Source organism: Xyrauchen texanus, chromosome 1 (genome assembly GCF_025860055.1).
Source record: "Xyrauchen texanus isolate HMW12.3.18 chromosome 1, RBS_HiC_50CHRs, whole genome shotgun sequence".
In the NCBI taxonomy this organism is placed as follows: Eukaryota; Metazoa; Chordata; class Actinopteri; order Cypriniformes; family Catostomidae; genus Xyrauchen; species Xyrauchen texanus.
The window spans coordinates 20,124,207-20,140,968 of record NC_068276.1 but is presented as its reverse complement, the minus strand read 5'-3'; the positions used below and the strand labels follow the sequence as shown (position 1 = coordinate 20,140,968).

Here is a 16,762-nt window from a genome sequence, read left to right as displayed (position 1 = left end):
AGGCTACACCTCAAATATTGTGCACTTAGTACAGAGCTCACTTGTACAACTGACAGTTTTGGTTGGGACATTTTAAAGAAGATGGTGTTGCTCTTTGGCTTGGCAGTGGCCTTCTTTCCTGGGTTCTTTTGGGAAGCTTTATTGGGGTCATTATCTTGTATTGGTTTCTTGCATGTGTGACATTGGGCCTGTGGCACGTCCTCAGCTCTCTTGTCATTTGACACCGTACACACATCAGCAGGCCACCATAATCAGTCATTGTATAGCGAACCTTTAGAGAAAAATGTAATAATACCTAAGATATAAAATGTGATATGAAGAAAGGTAAAACAAAAACACACAGGAAACATGATGTACAGTATATCAACAAAGTTATATCAGTCGTACTTGAATGAACGCATATTCTCTATTTAACATAGTAGTTCAAATTCTCTATTGAATTTGAAATTTGCATGTGTGTTCACTAGTGTGTTGTTTAGTTATATATATTTTTTCAGAACTTCTCTAGATCTGGCCTTTAATTATTGTCATGTTGTTGTTTCAAGCTGTGCATACCTCAATGTTGTAGCTCTCTCTCTCATAGTGCTTCTTAGAGAGAGGCCGATGGGATACAATATGCAGCCACAAAAAATCTCCATTTAGGTGAGATAAAAACTTTCTCCAATTTCATGAGTGGTCCTACACATCTGGTGTCTCAACAGAGACCATAGCAACATGGGGGAAATGAGAAAGAAAGGTTAAGACAGAGAAAATGGTTAACATGAAACAAACCTAGACATTTTCATTCACATATACACTGAAAAAGTGGTAACCTTCAGTTGTTAGCCCAAGCATCAGTGTTCACTTGATATAACCCATAAAAATGACTTTCATTGATGTGACCTAATTTGTCAGGTTGATTCATTCAGATTAAATAACTTTAGCTCCTTGAAGTAACAATTGCAGTACCACTTTTTACAGTATAAATAGTGAGACTTTCAAAACCTTACTAAATGGCCTAAAGTGCCTAATGTTTGTGGGCCATGAATTTTGATTACTTTGGTATAAAATTTTAACGTAAACAGTTACATAATTTTAATCCAGATGTTACATACACAACAAAGGGTTCTCAAGGGTCCATTAAAAGTCTTAAAATGACTCAAATTAATCTTAAATATCAATTAAAGGGGTCTGAAGATTTTGGGACAGAAAGACAGGAATCGTAACATGGCCTCATGTGATTATTAAACTGCAAAAAGCTATGATGTAATTATATAAATAGCAAACATAATCTGGCTGTGCTGCACGCTTCAAAGTGATACGTGGTTTATTTTGATTTTGTGTAGGTTTGTTTCTGGTATGGATTCATGGTTTTATTTTATTTGTTCAGGTCTTGAAAAAGGTCTTAAAAAGTCTTACATTTGTTTGTTAAAAACAATAATTTCACTGTAAAAAGAAAAAAACTAAATCAACAGCAACTTACAGGAAGCATCTGTGTTTCATACCACAGTAAAATTACTGTAAATGATCTACAGTAGTTTACAGCATCCTTGTACAATGATTTACAGAATATGCAGAACTGCAAGATTAATTACGGAAGTTGTTTGTATGACATATATTAAAAAAGAGTATATTAGCAGTACATTAAAATGTATTACAGCAATTGTTTATATGTTGTATATTAAATTGCAGTATCCACACCATAGGACTAACCACAGTAAGCACCGTTTTAGAGTAGAATAACTAATGTCTATTTATCACAAGTAATGAAACTACAGAGGCCTTTTTGCAAACAGAACATTTATTACACAATAACAACTCAAATATAACATACATTTTACTCAAGAAGGTAAATCATGTCAATATTCAATATTCATTTCTCCAGATGCCAAAATGTCTGAAAGAACACTCTCCAATTATTTGCCTGTCCAGACATAGAGAACAAAATAGAAAAATCAATTAATATCACATAACTTGTTTTTACAGTCTTGTTTTTATATCAACATGACATTTAAACTACAAGGAAGAGAATACACTCTCAACAACCAAGGCTGTGCATCATTTAGAAAGGACTGAGAAATTACTTACATATATATAAAATTTAGTATATATTATAACTTTATTTTAAATGGATGAGTCATACTCATGACCGGTGTAAATACAACATTTGTTCACAGACAAATTTGGTTACTTTGTACAAAGCTACTTGTTGAAAATGATGTGCAGATCTTCATTGTCAAACGATGAATGTTTGAAAATATGATTATAAACTGCTAAAAGATGTTCTAGTTTGATGTTCACATGGTTCAGTTGAAAAGAGATCTGCTTCTGCTCCTCTCAAGGCTGAAGTGACGAGGAGTCGAGTGCAGGCTCAACGGTTGCCAGGTGCATTACCATACAGGTCTGCAGAGAAGACATCTCCTGGGTTTTTCTTTTTGATAGATCACTGAATAATACCACAATGAAAATTGTGTATGGACAGGTTTGAGATTGGGCTCTCATGCAATTTAAAAATAAATGACTGTAATAATTTTCCTGCTCATTTTTTCCTAAATAAATCCTTCCCTTTTCCTCAATTTGATGGTAACATACTGTAAACAGTATCTACAGTAAGATGCAGTTGTAAATACAGCAATAATATTGTCAAAACAACAGAAATAATTTACAGTGTTTTTTAACATTTTCAGCAACCCTGAAACAATCACTCACATGTCCTTAAATGGTTAGTACGAATCTCTGCTGAAGAGAGCAGCAAAACAGCGCCGGAATATGCCAGAGGGGGCCGCGATATGCAGAAAAGGACAGCAACATTCATTGTTAGGGTTAGTTCACCCCTAAATGAACATTTTCTCATCATTTACTCACGCTCATGCCATCCAAGTTGTGTATGAGTTTCTTTCTTTCTTTATTTCTTTCTTTCATCAGCAGAACACAAATGAAGATTTTTAGAAGAATATTTCAGCTCTGTAGATCCAAAATCCACATAAGGGCAAAATAAAAGTACTCCAGTGGTTAAATCAATGTTAATGACACGTTAAGTATGGGTGAAAACAGAACAATATTTAAGTCTATTTAATTTGTAATATATATATATATATTTACAATAAATTCTCCTCCCTGTTCGATCAATCTCCACTTCACTTTCACATTTTTCTTCCTCTGTTTTTGGTGATTCACATTGCATATCGCTTATACTGAGCAGAATTTATGATTTAAAAAGGACTTAAATATTGATCTGTTTTTCACACACACCTATCATATCACTTCTGAAGATATGGATTTAACCACTGGAGTCTTATGGATTACAGAAATGCTGATTTATGTGGATTTTGGATCTTCTGAGTAAATGTGAAAATTTTGACACTGATTCACTTGCATAGTAAGGACCTACAGAGCTGAAATATTCTCCTAAAAATCTTCATTTGTGTTCATCAGAAGAAAGAAAATCATACTCATCTTGGATGGCATGAGGGTGAGTAAATGATGAGAGAATTTACATTTTTGGGTGAAATATCCCTTTAAGGATATACTCTGTCTTGTGACTACTGACAGCTGATTGAAGCATCCTGAACGTACAGATCTGGGACACACATCATCCTCGCATCAACCTCAGCATTCCTCATGAAAACCTGATCAACTATTCAGATCTGACAGTAAAACACTTTTAAATAATGTATATCAAAATATTAAAGTATGCAGCACACATAAAACTACATTAAAATGTCTAATTTGAACCCTTTTTATGGGTTACAATGACATGAATCTATAAGACAACATCGCTTGATGAAATCATGTGGCAAACAACGGACGTGGATAATGAATCCCGTAATAGAAAATGGTATATCTGCCCAAAGCCTGATCTTCAAAGGATGCGCAGTGTTTATGTACTGTTGGTTACAGAGAGGTGCAAAAAATCAAACAGATTGCAGATGGCCAAAGTCAAAGCATACAGAGTCAGTGCAGAAGAGACAATAACAGAGCACATCAGAGTCCCTCTGGAACTGCACGGTGTGACATATGTCAACCCATGTAATATGATATGTGGCATTTGTATTACTTTTTTATATGTGACAATACAGAATTTCATCCTGAAAAAGACCCACAGACTTATAAACTCTGAATTGACTAAAGCATTTATAAACAAAGGTGTATTTGAAATGTGATAAAGGCAAATGGGAAATTATACTAATAAAGTCGTCAAGTCATGATAAACTGGTAAAACATGCACAGATCAAGTTTGTTCCACATGATGGCATCTTTTAAAGGGGAAGAGATAGCGTGAATAAGAAACTGGATTCAGCTTTGTTCTTCATTGATAACTGATTTTTTAAAGAATAGGAGGAACGAGTCTAAATACATTTTTGTGGTAATCAATATCATGCCACAAATGCTGTCGATTGAGCTTAACTTGTATCGAAGCCGGAACATTTCTTTACGGAACAATGGTGAGGTATAAGAGAGAATAATTAACTCATATGCACTTCTTTTTGTATAAAAAAACTGAAATGCAGAGAATATGGATAATTTATTAATTCAACGTTATTTGTTTAAATTAATATTGTTAAATGTATTGCACTGAAAGATTGCAACTTATTATATGTTGTTTAATTTCACCGTTTCTGACAGTCTTTACAGGCTGCAGTTACTACATTGATCATTACCAGGCACATGCACAGGGGGTGTCTTGAAGCCCTGCCCTTTTGCTGAGGTGCCCCTCTGACAGAACAGTGTTCCAGGGTGTGCAAATGCCACCCAAAATTAAATCTATTTTTTTTTTTATTATTATTATTATTATAGACCAAATCTCCCTGTAGTCCATTAATAAAAATAATGTTTAAAAATAATAAAAAATAAAGATTTGGAATCTTCTTACAGTTGTGCATTTTTCTGTTCAACACAATGCATTTCTTATCCACAAATTCATTTTTGAACCGGTGAATGTAACCTAAACCCAAGGTGTTTTTGTTTTCTTTTTCTGTATAGTGCAAATTATCCCACCATTTATATTTTTGTCTTTAACATATTTTTGAAAATAATTTTGGATGCAAAGTAATTTAATCCAGTTTTATGTTTAATTAGGCTATTAATCATATTTTGATACATTAAAAGGCCTACTCCATTGATAAAAGTGTAATTCATTTCTTTAGTTAAGCTTTAAAAGTAAAAAAAAAAGAAAAAAAATAATTAACTTTAGCATAAAAGAAATTGAGGACGCTCATGTGCACTTCCCAAACCCCTCTAAAGGGGTTAGAGCCCCTGACCCTCAAAATGTCTGCGCACGTCCCTGATCTTCACTTTCACCACATCATTTCTGTCTCAGATATTTAAGCCCCTTTACATCTGGCATAACATGCGTTTCTGGATAATATCTGGATATTCTGTAGCTGGATTGCATATACACTTTGATAGCGATAGTAAACTATTCTAGGATATAAATGTGAAGAAAATGTTTTGTGTTTTTGTTTTGCTTTTTGTGTGTTTGTCCAATTGACAACAGAAGTCCAACGGAAAACATTTTGATCTTTTCCCTTGGGAGACATTTACAGATACTGTATGATACATTGTACAAATGCTCTTCCCAAATAATTTTTTTTCCTGCAGTTTTACAAGTGTCACTGCATGACTCTTGAAATCGGGATCAGTTTCAGGAGTCTACAAGAGTTCATTCTAGGCCTAGTGGATTAAATCATCATTTTGTAACTCTAATATTGAAACAATACCACATTAGTTTTTGAATGTGACTCTGTGAAGGGTTTCTGGAAAGAAATATCAATGCTGTTTTTTTATTTTATTACAATAAGCTTTTTATTTTACAGGTTACATCTGTATTGTTTTTTAAAGTGTTAATTTTGTGTGGTCATTTTCATATACGCAAATGCAAGGTTACGGATTGTGATTCATAACTCAGTTTTAGGCTGTTCAACTCCCGCTATTGATATGATTATGTTACGACTCCCTGTGCTCAGTAGGCTATCTAATAAAAAAGCAAATAAAACATATCTTATCCTTGAGAAGATTGTCATGTATCATTACGATTCCGTCGTGGTGGAGCTCCAAGAGAACTGACGTCAATCGTCATAGAGACGCAGATTCAAATCCAGCTCTGGAGTATAAACATTGAAATGATTTTATCAGTTGAACAATCGTTATGTGATTTTAATCTTGTGAAGTTTCGTGCCTGATGATACACTTAAGAAATATTTGTACAGTTCTTATTGTTTGTGTCACTATTAAAACGATTGTTACAAATAAAGATACATGGACTGAAATAAATGGTGTAACAATTCTTCTGATGTGTCATTAATATTGGAAACTGTTATTTTTTATCAGTACTATTTAATTGATGTATAGAAATCAATGGCGTAACAATACTTTTGGTATATTAATAAAACTGGAAAATGCTATTTTTAATCTGTACTATAAATATGTGATTTTATGTTTTAAAATGTCTAAGAGCAAACATGTGATTTTTGTTTTATTGTACAAGTTGTTTTTTGGCATCACCATTAAAATGCTTGATTTACTATAAATAGAGTAAAAATATACAGTAAGTGCAAATATATTTCAGTAATATAAGGGAAAATATAAAAATAAATAATAACGTGAGCACAAATGCTTACAAACCTGTTTATTTGTTTACATTTTTTGCCATGAGAGTCAATAACACTCATTTCACAGGTTATATATTTACAGCAATGCAATTTGTTAACATAAAGCCAAAATAATATACGATTTACATGATTAGGTATTACTTAGATAATACGCGCGCCTCATTGGCCACTTCTTCGAAGAATCCAAGTAGCGACGCGGGCCGTGATTGGACCATTTCTGGATATCGCTACCAGAAATTAGCTCTAGGGTGCCTGAGTCTAAGTTTCGTTCAAGCACCCCTGTAGAACCTGGACTGTGTTTGTGGAAACTATTAATCGTTAATGTAGCCGTTATATTTTCATGCTTATTGTTTGATAAATATAAAAAAAATCACTTTCTGGGCGGATTTTCAATGTGCTGGATCACTCTAACAACACTGGACCTTGAGATTCCAAGTGAAGTTGAGTTGAAAAAAATAATGTGATATTTTCATTAAAGCGGGTCACAGTCGCATTTTTTTATAGCGCGAGAGGGGAATACAAAAAGAAAAATAGCAAAAGTGTTCACATCTCAAACACTTGTCCCTTGTGTACATTTAGATCTTGCTTTAAAAGCACTTTTTGTTGTGGCAAAAGTTGACGCCCAACGTGGGGCTCGAACCCACGACCCTGAGATTAAGAGTCTCATGCTCTACCGACTGAGCTAGCCGGGCTGAATAAGTGTACGTACTACTCCATTATAAACCTCACTCTTCCATAAGAAAAAAACATAATTCATCTCAATGAGAAATTGAAAGTAACTAATAAATAGACTACATATATAACGGGAATGTGTTGCTGCATATATGTTTACAAATACCTTCTACCCCATACCCCCCTTTCTCCAAAAAGTACCCTTTCCAGTAAATTCAAATCAATATAAATAATTATGAGTCATACGGTAGTGTGGTGTATCCGGTCTCTGTCGGATCGTCTGGTTCAGCCGTCCAATCCGAGTTCGCCAAATCCTTCTTTCTCAGCCAATGATCGTCCCGTGAATGATGGATTCCGTCAATCGCGAGTCCTTATTCTTATATTTAATCTGGATCAGATTTCATTTATTATCCTGTCTATATATGATAACAATGGCTAGGAGATACGTATGTGAGTGTGTTTGCCTGCTGTTAGGCATGTTGCCTAGTGTATAAATAATAATAATAATAATAAGTTTTATTTATATGGCGCCTTTCCAGAGCTCAAGGACGCTTTACAATAGACAAGCAACAATAAAGGCAGAGGACAAAGACAGCAGACAAAATAACAGCAGGTAGATAACAGTGAAGGTACAGAAAATGAGAATGTTAGGTAGATGGGACAGCACCCAGCGGAAAAAAAACAAAACAAAAAAAAAAACCAGTACAACTTAAGAGTTATAACATTCAGCAAATAAGTGAGTTTTGAGCATGGATTTGAATTCAGAGATAGTGTTAACAGAACAGAGTGATCGGGGTAGAGAGTTCCATATTTTGGGTGCTACAACACTGAATGATCTGCCCCCCATCGAAACAAGGCGATGCCGAGGGACGACGAGAAGGCTAGAGTCGGAGGATCGTAGAGAGCGAGTCGGTGCGTAGGGGTGAAGCAGATTACAGAGATAGGAGGGAGCCAAGCCGTGCAGAGATTTAAAAGTGAGAAGGAGAATTTTGAATTTGATACGGTAAACCACAGGAAGCCAGTGAAGATCATGCAAAATTGGGGTGATATGTGCAGAACGCTTGGTGTGGGTAAATAGATGCATCTGTAGTTATTGTTTGATAATGTATTTGGAATGGAATGTCCCAACACAGCATTTTCTATCTTGGACAGAGCTGAGATATACCTATTTCTGACAGACACTCTGTAAGAATGTCAACCACTCAAAAAGGGTTGACACAAACTCCAAACTGCTACCCTTAAATTATTTTTTTATTTGTAAGCTAAAAGTACTTTAGATTTTTTTTATATTAGAATAAAATCATTTAAGATTTAGAAAAAATTAAGAGATTATGGTAATATATACAACACAATAAAATAGGAGAAAGAAGAAATACAATAAAGTATGCATATGAGTATGACATAGTGCATAATGACAGATGTAGAGGTGGTAGTAGCAACAGTTTACTGGCAATATGTACATTGTGCAAGGTAAATTGCAATTGTGCAGTAATGTTGACCTGCACAGGCTGATGTGAGGTGAGTTGTAGATGTTGATAATGCAGAGTGTAATATTGCTTCAAGTGTGTGGTGTTGAATAGTAAAACTAGTCCTGGTGATGGCAATCAGGGAGCGGAAGCGTTTCCCTGACCGCAACAAAGAGAAGAGTCCATTATTAGGATGTCATGATCTTCGTGGCTTTGGTCCAGCATTGTTTGCTGCAGGTCAGGGAGTTTGATGTGGGTGAAGCACTCTGCTGATCACACCACTCTTTGTAGAGCCAGTCTATCTTGTTTTGTGCAGATTCTAGACCAGGCTGTGATGTTTCCTGTCAGGATGCTCTCAATGGTGCAGGTTTAAAAAAAAAAAAAAAGCGTCATAGAGGGCAGTTTAAAGTCCTTTAAGAGCCTGTGGTGGGAAAAACGCTGACGGGCCTTCTTCAGCAGGGTGTTAATGTGGCAGGACCATGACAGATCGGGCGAGATGTGTGTGCCAAGATATCAGAAACTGTCCACTCTCTCCACTGTGGCCCAGTTGAACATAATGGGGTGGTAGTTCCTCGCCTTCTTTGAGCTGAAGTCCACTATCAGCTCCTTTGTCTTGGTGACATTCAAAAGGAGGTTGTTCTCCTGGCACCAATACTCCAGGCCTTTGAGCTCCTGCAGACAGGCCCTCTCATCATAATCAGATATCAGGCCCACCATAACAGTGTTGTCAGTAAACTTGACAATGGTGGTGGAGTTGGAAGTGGCCACACAGTCATAAGTGTACAATGAGTACAGCAGGGGGTTTAGAACACAAACCTGGGGGGCTCCGGTGCCGAGAGTGGGGGGTGTTGTGTAAGTTAAATATAGTTTAGATGTTGTGTAAGTTAATGAGTTTAGAGATAAATATAGTATTAAAAGCTGAACTGTGATCAACAAACAGCATTTTAACATAATTTCCCTTTCTCTTGTCCAGGTGATCTAGGATTGTGTGGTGGAGATGTGTAATGGCATCTTCTGTTGAGCGATTTGGACGGTAAGTGAACTGTAAGGGGCAGCTGTGGCTCAGGTGGTAGAGTGGGTCGGCTGCCAATTGCAGGGTTTGCGGTTCGATTCTTAGCTCACATGACTCCACATGCTGAAGTGTCCTTGGGCAAGACACTGAACCCCAAGTTGCTCCCAATGGCAGGCTAGCGCCTTGCATGGCAGCTTTGCCGCCATTGGTGTATGATTGTGTGAATGGGACACAGTTTAAAGCACTTTGGTAACCTCTAAGGTTAAAAAAAGCACTATATAATTGCAGACTATGTAAGGAACCATGGTGTCAGGTAGTGAGGAGGTGATGAAGTCTCTGACCAGTCTTTCAAAGCACTTCATCACAATTGATATAAAATATATACCTTAAGGCAGGAAGGTTGGGGTTCTTTGGGACAGGAACAATGATGGACTGTTTAAAGCAGGTTGGAATTACTGACTGTTCCAGGGAGAGTTTGAATATCTCTGTGAACACTAGTGCTGGTTTGATACATGTCTGGGGGAGAAATTATGTTTGAAAGCAATCTTGTGTATGAAAACTTGAGAGTTTGATGGGTAGTTTCTTGAATTAAAAATTACAAGCCAGTAAGAATATATGGTCACCACATTGCTCAAAAATCAGGTTAGGGATCCAAAACCAGGGTAAATCACTACCAGAAATACATTTTTTAATCCAATTAATTTTGAAGACCTGGTTGACTGTTTGAAAATCTAATGCATCAAGACCACCCTTCTTATAACTTCTTATCAAAGTTTTCCTTTGAACACATTCCATTTTATTTGGAAAAATAACAATCAACAGCAAAGAGTCAATAGACTTGAAATGTTTTTTTTTTTATCAATTTATATAGAGAGAGCAGGGTATACTAAACGTGATATATCCTTAGCTTTAGATAAGAGAACTCTCCCACAGACTGTTACATCTCTCTGCAGCCAAGCAATTTAGTATCTTTTGGTTTAATCCAATTTTTGTTGAGCCGATTGGAGCCTGATTTTCAAACATCAATCCCAAAATATCTAACACACTGTTTTCTCCCATATTTATACCATCAAGTTCAGAAGATATAAGAAATAGAAAGTTAGTAATCATCCCTGACAGATACCTCTACCAACAACTATTAATGCCATTAATAAGAGTGTGTATCATTTTTATAAATGAACTGCCAAAACCAAATATAGGTAATGCTTAAAAAATAAAAGAATGCTTAACAGTGTCGAAGGCTTTGTAAAAGTCAGTAAAAAAAATATAGCCTCTTTATTCATCAATTCAGAAAAGTCTAAGATATCTAAAATTAGTTGTTTTTTGAGATACGCCTATTTAAAAAAAACAAAAAACAGATTGGGTGAGAGATATATTACCTAAACAAGGTTTGAGTTTATTTGAATATAGAGATGCTAATCATTTAAAATCTGAGTTCAAAAGCGTGATCGGGCGCCAATTGCCAAGTATTTACAATCTTTATTAGTTGTGGGAAGAAGTGATGTGGGAAGGATGAGATCCTGCTTCATTGATTCTGCCAATTCACCATTCACAGCACATTCTTTGAGTGCTTCATAAAGATGTTCCTTAATAGTGTCCCAGAAGACTTTAAAGAAGTAGGCCATCGGGCCCTGGAGATTTGTTGTTTGGCATTATTTTCACTACATTATATAGATCTTCCATAGTAAAAAGTTTTCTCATAGAGCTCCCTGTTGTATTCACTTATCGTGGAATCATAGATTGAATCTTATTAAAGAAAAGGGTAGAAGCTTGAGGGTCAAATAAAGAGGTATATAGTTTATGATAATACTCAAAAACATGAGATGATATCAGACAAGTGTCATGAGACAAATTATTATTAATATATAGAGATGAAATGTTCTTATTGTTTCCACATTTCTTCTCTAGGTAAAAGAAATACGCAGAATTTTTCTCCCAATCTCAAGCCATTTCGCTCTCAATCTGATAAACGCACCCCTTGCTTTTTCTCGATATATGTCATCCAGTTTATCTTGTAAAACATTAAGGGATTCCTTGTCAACATCATTAAGAATATGATTCTTCAAGATCTTATTCATTTTTTATTAGATTGGAAAATTCCTTATTTTTTCCCCAGCCATTTTAATTTTTCCAAATTTAATGGAGAATTTTCTGCACTCATATTTAAATGGCTCCCATTTAGATATCTTCCAGCGATTTTAAATTCTCTGCGATCTTCTTTATTTCCTGACGCTTCAGATAGTAGAAAGGTGGTTTAATTTCCAGTAGCCAGTGTTTAACTTTTTCCTTTGCCCTCTAAAATCAGACAAAACGATGTAAATGACTGTATGATCTGTTAAAGGTGAGGGTGAAATATCTACAGAAGCCAGATAAGGTATTAGGCAGTCTGAAATCAGCCATAGGTCTATTTGTGATTTTTTTTGAGAGAAATCTGATTTAAACCAGGTGGACATGGAACTACCAGGGTATAAATATATATGTGAATCGATCAAGTTCAAGCTATGACAGAATTTTCCTATGAGGGGGAACTCTTCTAGGTGGATTTCTGTCAGCATCAAAGTCTGGTGCCTCATTAAAATCACCACCAATTAATAATAAATAAGAGGGATATTTAGCCTTTAGATTAATTATGCTAGAAATTATTTCATCATATAAAGTTACATTTAGTGATGACCTGTTATACCCATATATGTTAACCATTATGAGAACATTACTATCAATATGGACAACTATAATTATCCATCTCCCTATCCCTGAAGAGAATGTTTCAGTAACCTTTCCTTGAAATTTGCTATTGTGTAAAACAGAGACCCCACTTGAAGAGCTAGATTCATGACAGAACAAAACAGTGCTCCCCTACTGGTTACACCAGAGCTTTTCATCCACAGAACATGAATGCGTTTCTTGTTGAAAATATGTCCCTTTTTTTGGATTTACAAAACAAAAACAAGGCTTTTTGTTTGGTTATGTCACGTAGTCCCCTAACATTCAATTAAAAACAAGAAAGATTTAAAAAGAACATGAGAATAGAACAGAATACGACTACAATTAGTCTAAATTAAATCCAAAACTTACAATCGAAATTCCCCACCCAAGAGTATTTTGGCAGATAAATACCCTATCTTGGACCCAAATTAAAAGATTAATTATAAAAACTAAATAAAATCAACAGCAATAAAACAGCAATAATAATAATTAAAACAATAAAAGTCAAAATAACTAATGACTAAATCATGAATGCCCAGTTAAATATGAACTGAGGAAACAGGAGGGGAAAAAAAAAATTCCCATGCAACAACAGCAGCCTTTTTAGTAATTTTGCAATGCCAGTCTAAATATTGTGAACAGAGATTCCTTTCATGTTAATGAATGCAATGGGGCCATTAAACCCAGCTTTCTTCCATTACTTGCTTGCCTTTTCAACCAGTGGCCAGAGCCTATTTCTTGCCTTACATTCTTGTGTCAAATCTTCCATAATCCGAATTATTTTTTGCTTCAAAAGATCGGAACATTTGGCTGCTGTCCATAATATGTCTTGACATGTACAGGACAAAAATTGGACGATGATGCGTGGAGGATTGGCACTACCAGACTTTGGACCAAGCCAATGTGTGATGTCGATCATGTCCTGGAGCTTCACCGTGATGTTCAGAGAGAGATTCCTGAACAAATCAACAAGGATCTGCTTAACGTTTTCCCTTTCACACTCAGGTATCCCGGCCACACAAAGGTTCCATCTGTGTATGCAACCATAAAAACGGCTGCAATTCTCTTTGAGGACTTTGTTCTCATTTTCTACCACTGCCATCTTTGCCTGCAGAGTAATCACCTTCTCCATCACATCTTCCACCAGCTTATTCATGGCTTCAAGTGAGCAAGAAAGCTTACAGATTGATGCTGTGTATTCTTTCACAGATATCTCAACTGACTGCAGCTTTAACAATGATTCTTCTTGCATCTTGCCAAACTTAAAACAGGTCCCAGTTATTGTTGAAACTTGGTTCTGAGAGAGTATATTACACAATAACATACTACAAATAAACATGAGCATAGAAATTCAAGACATTAAGTCTTGCATATAACGTTTTATAGTGGAGCAAAGTTTGCTGTTATATCGGTTCCATCTTGCCCTACACACGGCATTCCCTAGCTTAAGACCCCGTTTACAGCTGGTAAAAAAATGCAAAAGATCAGCGCTAAATATAGTTGTAAATGTGATTGGATTGGATGATTGGTGTAATGTGATTGGATCACATACAAAAAAAACCACATACAGAGGTTGTTAAAAACCACATCATATTTGAGGTTTAAAACACCATCCTGATAGCAGCAAAGCAAAACCTCTCACCAGTCAATCACCCGCCGAACTAATGTTTAAACTTTCAATGTTTACCTAAAAAATTGCTAATTTCCTGATTTATCATTAAACATTAAAACCATTTATTTTGGTGTAACATTAGTTTAATATGAACATCTAAGTTAGTCAGTTGCCTGTTACTACCATAAGTGGACTAGCCCATGCAGACCATTTATAATAGGGTTCAAATCAGTGCTACTATGAATGCAAACTTTAATCCAGTGAAAAAGACACTCTATTAGCATAACATTAATAAATATAAATGTCCAACATTCATGTCCATGTACTAAAATAAAATATTTGATGTGTGTACCTTAATTTACTATTACTATTATTTTGAATGGCCATGTAAAATAAAGCAATTTTTCAAAGCTGTTTGATGCCGAAAACAACAGCGCTTCGCGGAGAGATTGACAGGCAGGAATATAACTATTTAACCAATAGTTGCTGCAAGCCTCTTATAATCGACCAATTGGTGTGGGAGAAGGCGGGAATTACAAAGAGGTGTTAATGCAATGCAAATATGCGCGCGCGCGTATTGAAAATAATGAAATATTAGACCAGATGCACATCATAATGCAACTAAAGCCGAATCCCGGACATTTCCGGAAATTTAGAAATCCCGGCCAGACGTTTTTTAAGGTCTGAAAAAGAGGACGTATCACCCTACATTTGGACGTCCTTGACCAGCCCACAAGTTTAAAAACATTAAGCTAAACATGTAGGTAACATCAGTATATTCTCACCATACACTTCTTTTCGATAAAGTCCAAAAGGCAGCGTTGGTTTTTTCTTGACGTTTCATTTTTCCTCCAGAGTGACACAAGCCGCCTCTCTCTACTAGTAGCGGGATGCGGAGGGTGTCACGCCACGTGAACCTCAAACAAAATGTAGCCATACAATATAGCCTACATTCTTCGAAGACCTGCGTGACAGGCTGCGTTTATGAAGATTATTGCATATTCATACTGAAATATTTTTGTTGTTGTTGTTATTGAGCTGCCCCTAAACTTGTGTTACCTACATTTAAAATTACGTTCGTGGCTGAATGACGCCCCTGAAAAATGACCTGGCGACGCGGATGTACAAACCCAAATATGAGAATCTCACGACTCTTCCTCAGTGTGTCTGTCTGATTTGAACATGCAGGGTGACAAGCACACACATCTGAAGCTGAACTAACGAGTAGGCTACTCCACAAAACAACCAATAATTTTGCTCGAAATGTTGCGTTTGAACTTAGATTATATCTCAACTGCATCTTGGAGAAACGGCAGTTTTGTTCGCTCTTTCTTTGTCTTTGTGACTTTTATATACACCCTTAGAACTGAAAATAGGTAATTTAATTCAATTTAAAGCAGAACTTGAATTAATTGAATACTATATATGGAGTCAGATGCATTATTATAAAATTGGAAAACAAAAGTTGACAGTGTATTTCTCACTTAGGCTATCTAAGCTAAGAAATATATACTTCAATTATTTCTTACCCTATTCCTAGAAAAAGATAAATATTGTAGCTTCTGAAGATCTGGATTACTTTTCTGCCTTTATATGCTTTTCGGACCTTAAGAGTTTTAGTCACCATTTACTTATTGGACCAACAGCGCTGAAATATTCTTCTAAATATCATATTTTGTGTTCTGAAGAAGAAAGAAAGTCAGACAGATCTGGGATGTCTTGGGGGTGAGTAAATGATGAATTTTCATTTTTGGGTGAAATATTCCTTTAATCTAATTGTTCATTTGAAATATTATTATTTTTAATAAACAATTTACACGACTTTTAAAGTCTTGATATTAAGTTTGCTACACAAACACGCATCTTGATAATTTAATTTAAGTTTAAACACTCTATTTTAGTCAAACATTATAAATTATTAAAAACCAATTCCAGAATTAAATAATGATAAGAAGTTAAATAAAATAATTGGCAAATGTAACATATAATATATTTAGCTGTATGGGATATACTGTATAGTAAATAGATCTGAAACATCTGAATAGATCTAGTAAATAGATCTGTTTATTATGGAATGGTTACTAAGGTGATATGAACGACTTCTCAACTGGCCAATCGCAGACCGCTTGTATGTAGCTCTTGCCAATCCGAATGCAGGAGGCGGGACTTGCCAGTATACGGGTGGGGAAAAGATTACGCTCCGCAGAGCCACACGTCACAGCAGTCTCAGGCTGGAGATTAGGGCGGAGCTAATGATGACAACAACAATCATGATGGTGAACATGGTGTGGGCAGAAGTAAGGGATGCACAGGTATATAGGGTTGGGGTGTATGGAAAGCCATATGGGTCAAAATTCACGTGTTTTGCATCGATGTATTAAGCTTTGAAACAGCCTTTTCTAAACGCCGTAATGCATTAAGTAAACAGCGTTAGTAGTTACATAAAAGCTGTACGCCGTCACGCGTCAAGTTAACACGTGTTATTTTAGCACCTCACCTAAATTAATTATCCCATTAATTTGCTCATGTACATAACTCCTCCTCTAAAACATTAACGGCAACGAGAACCTTTGTTTTACCTTGCAAACCGACATTAAATGACTGCAGCCAACTTTTGGCTAACGAAGCTGGATATTCGTTCACCAAGATCCTATTTACTAACTTTAATTCACAAATTGTCATTCACTTACTGCAGTGTGTGTGT

At 35.7% G+C, this 16,762-nt stretch overlaps 1 non-coding gene across 1 annotated transcript; it reads right to left on the bottom strand.

The window, feature by feature from the left end:
- Positions 1–7,209: 7,209 nt before the first annotated feature.
- trnak-cuu (transfer RNA lysine (anticodon CUU)) lies at positions 7,210–7,282 on the bottom strand. The gene has a single exon. It is a non-coding gene; the product is annotated as a tRNA-Lys (tRNA).
- Positions 7,283–16,762: the final 9,480 nt, after the last annotated feature.